This window comes from Ailuropoda melanoleuca, chromosome 3, assembly GCF_002007445.2.
Source record: "Ailuropoda melanoleuca isolate Jingjing chromosome 3, ASM200744v2, whole genome shotgun sequence".
NCBI lineage: Eukaryota > Metazoa > Chordata > Mammalia > Carnivora > Ursidae > Ailuropoda > Ailuropoda melanoleuca.
The window spans coordinates 98296525-98304330 of NC_048220.1; positions in this window are offsets into that span (position 1 = coordinate 98296525).

Here is a 7806-nt window from a genome sequence, read left to right on the forward strand (position 1 = left end):
AGAAGTTTGGTGCCTTGCCCAAGCACCCGGAACCTGATTAATGCCAGGGCTCAAACTTGAGCCTGGGTCTCCTGACTCCCATTTTGGCTGTTCCTGACACAGTGAGTCATAATTCCCAGAAGATTGCTATTAAAATGACCAGCCTATCACCAGCGAGGGGCAGCACATGAACACCTAGGGATCCCCGCAGACACTTCCATACTAATCAGCTTCTCACAATAGTTGCCTGGCTCTTTGGAACGTGGTACCTGGAAACTGAAGGGCACCCTCTGCTCCACTCCGCGGGAAAGTGGGAAACAAACAGCAAGGTCATGCACCCTCTCAGAGGAGAAAAGTCAGAATTTGGGCTGCCACAGCACTGCTACTAGCCCTAGAGCACCTTAAGGCTAATAAGAAAAAAGGTGTCCCTTCCTCCAGGCAGACACAGCCCGTGCCAGGGTACCTGGCTTCCTAAGCAGAGAGCAGGCTCGATATCTGCTCTCTCTTGACCCCTCAGTGAGGGCCCTTTGTGCAGGACACAACCTGCCCAAACACGCATGGCAACCCTGGTCATGGAGACAGAGGTAGCTGCTTGGGGTAAAGGAAACTGAAGGAGAGGGATGGCTTTCACTCATTCGTTCACTCATTCATTCATTCAGTAAATAATTACTCGTGTTTACTGTGCCACAGGCACAGAGGTGCAGGGGAGAATCCATGAGCAAGGTGGGCAGGTCAGCTGCCTCCAAGATCTGCCTCAAGAGGGCCGAAGCCAGCAGCAGGGACAGGAAGAGTACAGTGGTAAGTGTTAGCAGAGGTAAGGAAAAGTCTGTGGAGTTATCTGTGGGGATTTGTCTTCACAGGTGCTCCAGGCTGCAAGTAAGGCAGACCCCACCAAAAAGTGACTTGAGCCATCAGGAGCTCTAAGGGCCCCTCACAAGAAGTCTGGAGGTAAGGCATGGCGGGATGTAACTCAGCAATTCAATGACATCATCAAGAACTCAGACTCTTTTCAACTTTCCTCTCCACTAGCTTGGTACGCAGGCCTTTGTCTTCATCTCTGCTGCTCAAGACGGCTGTGGCAGCTCCCTGCGTCCTGCCCTCACTTCACCACGCCTGAGGGCTGGAAAGGCAGTTCTCCTCGCTCAGAAGACAATGCCTATGAGGAGAGGGGTTAAGAACTGGGAAATGGGAATATGCTTTCAAAAGCTTTCACCTCCACCTTTTTGCCTTGGGAACAACCCTGAATAAGAGACAAACTGAAAACTGGGACTGTCTTCTCCAAATCATGCTGGCTGAGCCTGGTGCCAAGAAGCCCAGGGATGCTCAATAAAGGTTAATTGAATGAAGGAATGACTCAAGAAGGCAAACAAAATGGACCCCAGTGGGCAATTCTCTCTGATTATTTGCTATCAAATGGAGGAAACGTTTACTCTCCACTTCTGTTAAGTAGCTCTACTGCCCCAGGACGCAGTCCTGCATGATTTGAATGACTGAATTTAATCCCAATATTCACCTAAATTATTTGCTCACTTTCAAAATGGAATCTCTCCTTGGATGACTAATGCTCCTTCCTTGAGAGGACTAAGACGTCGGATGTTGAGTGTTTCCAAATAAGCTGGTGTTTGATTTCACCATGTTAGAGTGATTGTTGAGAAACAGGTGGTGAGCAAACAGGATTTGCCATCCACATGTGCACTTTACTATTTTTCATCCCTGGAATTTATACATAAGGTATAGAGAGAAACTACTCGAAGGAAACCATTTCACATCCCATAAGAAACCTTTGGGATTGACAGCCAGGAGGAGTAAGAAGTCCGAGTGGTGGTTGGGAACATGCCGGCGTCAGACTGTAGAGGCTTTAACCCACTCGGCCATTTACCAGCTGTATGCAGTTCCTTACCACCCTAAGCATCAACCCTGTTGGCTCTCAATTGGAAGCACTAATAGCACTTACTGCAAAGGGCGGAGTGAAGCTGAAATGAGACAGTGCATGCGAAGAGCTCAACACAGAGCCTCGCGCATTGTAGGTCCTTGGTGCCCGTTAGCTCGTGTATTCGTTTGCTGGGGCCAGTTCACAGCGCACCACACACCACGTGGCATGACCAACAGATACTTACTGTCTCGCCGTTTTAGAGGCTGAAAGTCCAAGATCAAGCAGTCAGCAAGGTTGGTTTCTTCTGGGGACTGTGGGGGAAAGTCTGTTCCATGTCCCTCCGAGCTCCTGGCGGTTAGTGGGCCACGGTGACCCTTGGCTTCTGCTGCATGTTTACCCCGCTCTCTGCCTCCATCTTCACATGGCATCTCCCTGTGTGCCTGCCTGTGTCCAAACTTCCCCTTTTTGTAAGGACACTGCCTAAGAGAGAGGCCATCCTACTTCAGTACGATCCCATCTTATTACATCTACAATGACCCTATTGCCAAGTAAAGTGATAGTCTGAGGGTGTGAGAACTTCGACATGTGAACTGGGGGAGGGACACAGTCCAACTTCTAACAGTACTATTACTAGTAACGTTACTGCTATGCTTGGTTCAGATTACCTATCTCTGTTTTCAATTTTTTATTTTGAATTCATTTCAGACAGAGAAAAAAACTGCGAAACTAGTCCAAGAGCTCCCTTCTATTTCCGAGCTTCCCCTAGTATCAACATCATCCATTATCTTAGTACAAGTATCTGAATCAGAAAATCAATGTTGATACAATACTATTAACTAATCCCTAGACCTGATTCAAATTTTGCGAACTGACCCACCAGTGTCCTTTTTCCGGCCGAGGATCCAATCCAGGATGAACACTGCATTAAATTTCATGACCTCATAATTGCCTGAAACCAAAGACAGTTTCTTGGTCTTCCCTAATCATTTGTTATCTTGACATTTTTGAAAAGCAGTGATCAGTTATTTTGTAATATGTCTCTCCACTTGGGTTTGCCTGATGTTTCCTCCTGTTTAAATTTGTGTTCTGCATTTTTGTCAAGAATCCCATACGAGTGACATTTTCCCCTTCTCAGTGAATCCTATCTCAGGACTGGTGGTGTTAACTTTGATCACTTGTTTGAGGTGGTGTCTACCACGCTTCCCCACAGGAAAGCTTCTATTTTCTCTTTTAGAATTAATGCATCTAGTAGAGAGATCCTCTGAGAGTATGTTAGTATCCTCTCTCTTGTCATACTTTTAGCCACTAATTTTAGCATACACTGATGATACTTGCTACAACAATAGCTTTGCCTGATGGTGATCTTCTATTTTCATCATTCTTTCTACATTTATTAATTTGAATTCTACCATAAGGAGGGCTTTCCCTTCTTCCTATATTGTTTTTAATAAAACATCCCTAAATCTGAGGTTATATCAGAATAGGCCGTTGTGTTGACTTTCCCAGGGTCCTTGATATCTGATTCTTGGGTCTGCACAGTTCTGAGGTATTCACTTACATGCCTGCATAAATGGAAAAAAAGAATCTTCCTTATTCTGCATTTCAGCCTCATGGTTTTAGTTCCCATTAATAGAATCTTTGAGGGAAGCATGTACTAAACGCTTTGCAGGGTGAAGAGGATGTTTAAATTATTCAAGAGAACTGCTTTTATACAATTTGGATGTACCCGTTTACACATAAAAATTAATGCTAATTAGATATAATTTCCATTTATTCATTAAAACAAATCCCAAAGCATTCCAGAAATCCTTAGTTAGCCTAACGGTATTCTAGGCACTTAAAAACAAAATTGCTTTTCTTAAAACAGAAAAATCCGACTTTGTCTTTTATGAAAACCCTGTCGCATTAACAGTAGGGCCTTCTCGCTTCTCTTTTGCGGCCACCTCCTCCAGCCCTCCTCCTGCCCTCCTCCTAATCAGGCCCGCACGCCGTCAACAACCACGTACTGAGAACCTACTGTGTGCCAGCCTCTTCTTCCAGTGCTGGGCCAACGCCGCGAACAGAACAATCCCGAACCCCGGCCCTATGGAGCTTCCAGATTCATGGAGGGAGATAAACGGCAAGCACAATAGCAAACCCCAGAAGCAGTAGCTTTATGAAGGAACATGAAATAGCCGAAGAGAAGAGGAGAATACCAGGCCAGGGAAGCTCTATTTTCATTTAGATCGCATGGACGGGAGACCCCTCGGAAGAGGGCGAGGGGTCAGATGTGACGGAGAGCTAAACGGTGTGCGAGAGGACCCCCGTAGCCGGAAGTGGGGTGGGGTGGGGGTGCTGGGTAGAGAACATTCCGGGAAACGGAACAGAGGTGCCGAGTTCTGCTTTGGGGGCAATGATCGGGCCGTATTTGCTAGTGGGGGAAGTTGTCGTGTGTCCTTCCCCAAAGTGGGCGCTTATGCTATATATATACAGCCTCGTTTTTATTAAGTCTTAAGCTTTTAGCGTCTTCCAATTTATTTACTTCCCCCCCCATTTAATTTTTTTAACACGTGGTTTTGAATATGTTTCATCATCGGGAAGAGTACAATATATAGGATGGATAGATCGGTAGATAGATAGATAGGTATGGATAAAGATACACATACACATGGGGTGCCTGGGTGGCTCAGTCCTTAAGTATCTGCCTTCGGGTCAGGGCTTGATCCCAGGATCCGGGGTCCAGGCCCACATCAGGCTCCCTGCTCAGCAAAAGACCTGCTTCTTCCTCTCCCACTCCCCCTGCTTGTGTTCCCTCTCTCGCTGGCTGTCTCTGTCAAATAAATAAATAAAATCTTTAAAAAAAAAAAAGATACATATACACAGAGAGTCCAACTCCTTTTTTTGATGATTGACAGTCGATGGCTTTTAAGCCTCACCCCTCCTTCTTAACTCCTGCCCCACACCCGCATTTGGCAAGCTCATAAGAAAGCCTGGGTACTCCCTTCTTTGGTATAGCACTGGAACCAAATTTTGAGTGAAGGTTCACAGCACACACACACACACACACTTGCACTGTTCAGTACTAGCGCCAGCCACATGTGGCTACTGAGCACTTGAAATGTGATGAGATGTACAATACATGTAAAACACACACTGGGTTTCAAAGATACTATGAAGGAATGTAAAATACCCCATTAATAATTTTTATGTTGATTATATGTTGAAATGATGTTTTGTATATATTAAGTTAAAGTACTCTTAAAATTCATTTCACCTGTTTAACTTTTTTAAATGTGGGTACTAGACATTTCTAAATTACATGTGTAGTTCACATTCCGTAGTTCACTTTCTCTTCCTGTTGGAAAGCACTAATATATCAAGGTATTAACAATGGGTATATCTTAGGGTTTTTAAAAAATACCCTTCTTTCATCATCTCTGTATTTTTCGAAAATGTATTTAAAAGTAGAGATACTTCCTGCAGTTGTTGTCAGTGGAGGCAGGGGAGCTGTTTCGGGGCTCGGAGGAGAAGTGATTGCTCTGCTCGAGAATTCCAGACAGTGAAAACATTTTCCGATCAGTCATAATTCTAAAACTGAAGTCCATCCCCTGTCTGCACAGGCTCTGTGAGGGACAGGCAGCCTCCTGTAAGCTTTGGAGGAAATAACTTTCTAATGGTGATTCTAGAATTGGCAAATGCATGATGTGCCCCCGGCCTTCAAGCCCTGGGTCCTTGGAGGACGTGCTAAATCTGATGTGCTGTCATCAGAAACAAAGTGTGGCTGGCTCCACTTTTTGTGTGCCTCCCTGGGATGGCCATTTGAACTTGACTCAATCCATGGTCTTTACAAGCCTTCAGTGTTTAGATCCTTGTTCACAAACCAGGAAGACCACACTCAGGGTGGCGATCCACGCACAGACCGGTCTGCTTTCCTCGGTGATGTTTTCAGACAAATGGTGCATACTTAATCCTGCAAAAAGGCTATTGTTTTGAAAAGGTCAGAATTCAGAACATGCTTGGCTAGTCTGGCAACTGACGTTTTTATTGCCACTGACTCTCAACCCAGCCATTTGCACTTAGGTAGCCAGCTCTCTCTACCACAAGAAGAACGGGTAATAAGAGAAGAAGGAGCAGAAGAAAAAAACCAAATGGATTTAACTGGATCATCACATAAAAGCTGCAAATGTTGTATCGCTTTTCAGAAAAATTCACCATCTGCTTTCAAATGATTTTGCAGTTTGTCTCTTCTTTACACAAATAAATTTAGAAAATTCAATCTGAGTAATTTCAATTCTGTAAATTTTAAAACTTGACTGGGTAAGAGAAATATTGAGTACTGAATCTCAAAAGACAAGCATATACAAATAAGCAATTTGTGAGTTTACATTTGGCCCTAGATCCAAAAAAAGGAAGAATTTCACTTTGAAATAATGACAAAGTTATTCTAATATATATAAACAAACTCTCATTTTTGGCTTCACTCTTTTAACTCTATAGACTGAAGCCATCATTAGTTACTAGAATTTTAATGCCAAGTATTTTAAATAGCTATAATGAGTATAATTCACATATTACACAATTGACCGTTTAAAGCAGACAACTCAATGGTTTTTGGTATATTCACAAAGCTGTGCACCCATCACCATGATCTATTTTAGAATATTTTCAATACCCCAAAAAGAAACCCAGCACTTCTTACCCATTAGGCTTCAATCCCAGCATCCCTCTTCTCTCCGGCAGCCCTAGGCAACAACTATTGACTTTTGTCTCTGTGGTTTTGTTTGATCTGTACATTTCATATACATAGAATCACACAATATGAAGTACTTTATGACTTCCTTCTTAGCATAATGTTTTCAAAGTTCAAACATGTGATGGCATGTATCAGAACTTCATACTTTTTATTGCTGAACAATATTATATGGCATCGATACGCCATTTTATTTATCCATTCATTAGTTGATGGACATTGGGTTGTTTCCAGTTTTAGGCTATTGTGAATAATGCTACTATGAATATTCATGTACCTAAGAATAATTTTAAACTTAAGTAGTTCTTGCTTTATGGTGTGGATGCATCCAAGGAGAGTGGGTATAAACCAAACTTCCGAAAAGCAAACTTTGCTTATCAGAGATTGAGAATCATAAATCCTGTGTTCCCAGGGAAACATCTCACAGGCTGATTTGGAAACATAAAGAAAGCCCCTCCTAAAATCATTTAGTCCTTTAACAGATTCAAACACACACACACCTATTTATTGCATGCCTACTAAATGCAACATGCTGTTCGTGGTGGATTAAGAGTTTTGAAATATTGAGAACATCCACGGAATCAGCCTGAGACGCAGGAAGATACATCTGGATCTCTACAAATGAACATCTCCAGCGCTGAGTATCGAGGTACGAAGCGGGGAGCCGTGAAACCGCGCACAGATATCGGAAGCTAAACAGAAGGGGGAGGGAGCCGCCGTGTCAGGGCGCCGGGAAGCGGTAGCCACCTGCAAGGGGGAGCGGACAGACCGCGGACCCGCACGCTTGAGACAGCAGGCTGAGAAGGGAGCTCCGGGAGCGCACGCGGGACGGCTGGCGGTTGGCGGGCCACCTGCACGGGGGAGCAGGCAGACTCGCGCGGACGGCACCCGCGAGACAGCAGACTTAGAACGCGAGCTCCAGGAGCGCGCGCGCAGGGCGGCTGGCCACCTGCACCGGGGAGCGGGCGGACCGCGGACCCGCACTCTGGAAACGGCAGACTGAGTCCNAGCCAGGAGCGTGCGCCACCAAACATCTCACGGAGCTCCGCAGCTCCGGTGTGCTCACTGGATCGAGGCGGAGACCGGGAGCTCCGGGAAACACAAAGGACCGGCTGGCGGCCGGAGGGCCACCTGCACGGGGGAGCAGGCGGACTCGCGGTCAGCACCCGTGAGACACCAGACTGAGACGGGGAGCTCCGGGAGCCCGCGCGGGGCGGCTGGCGGC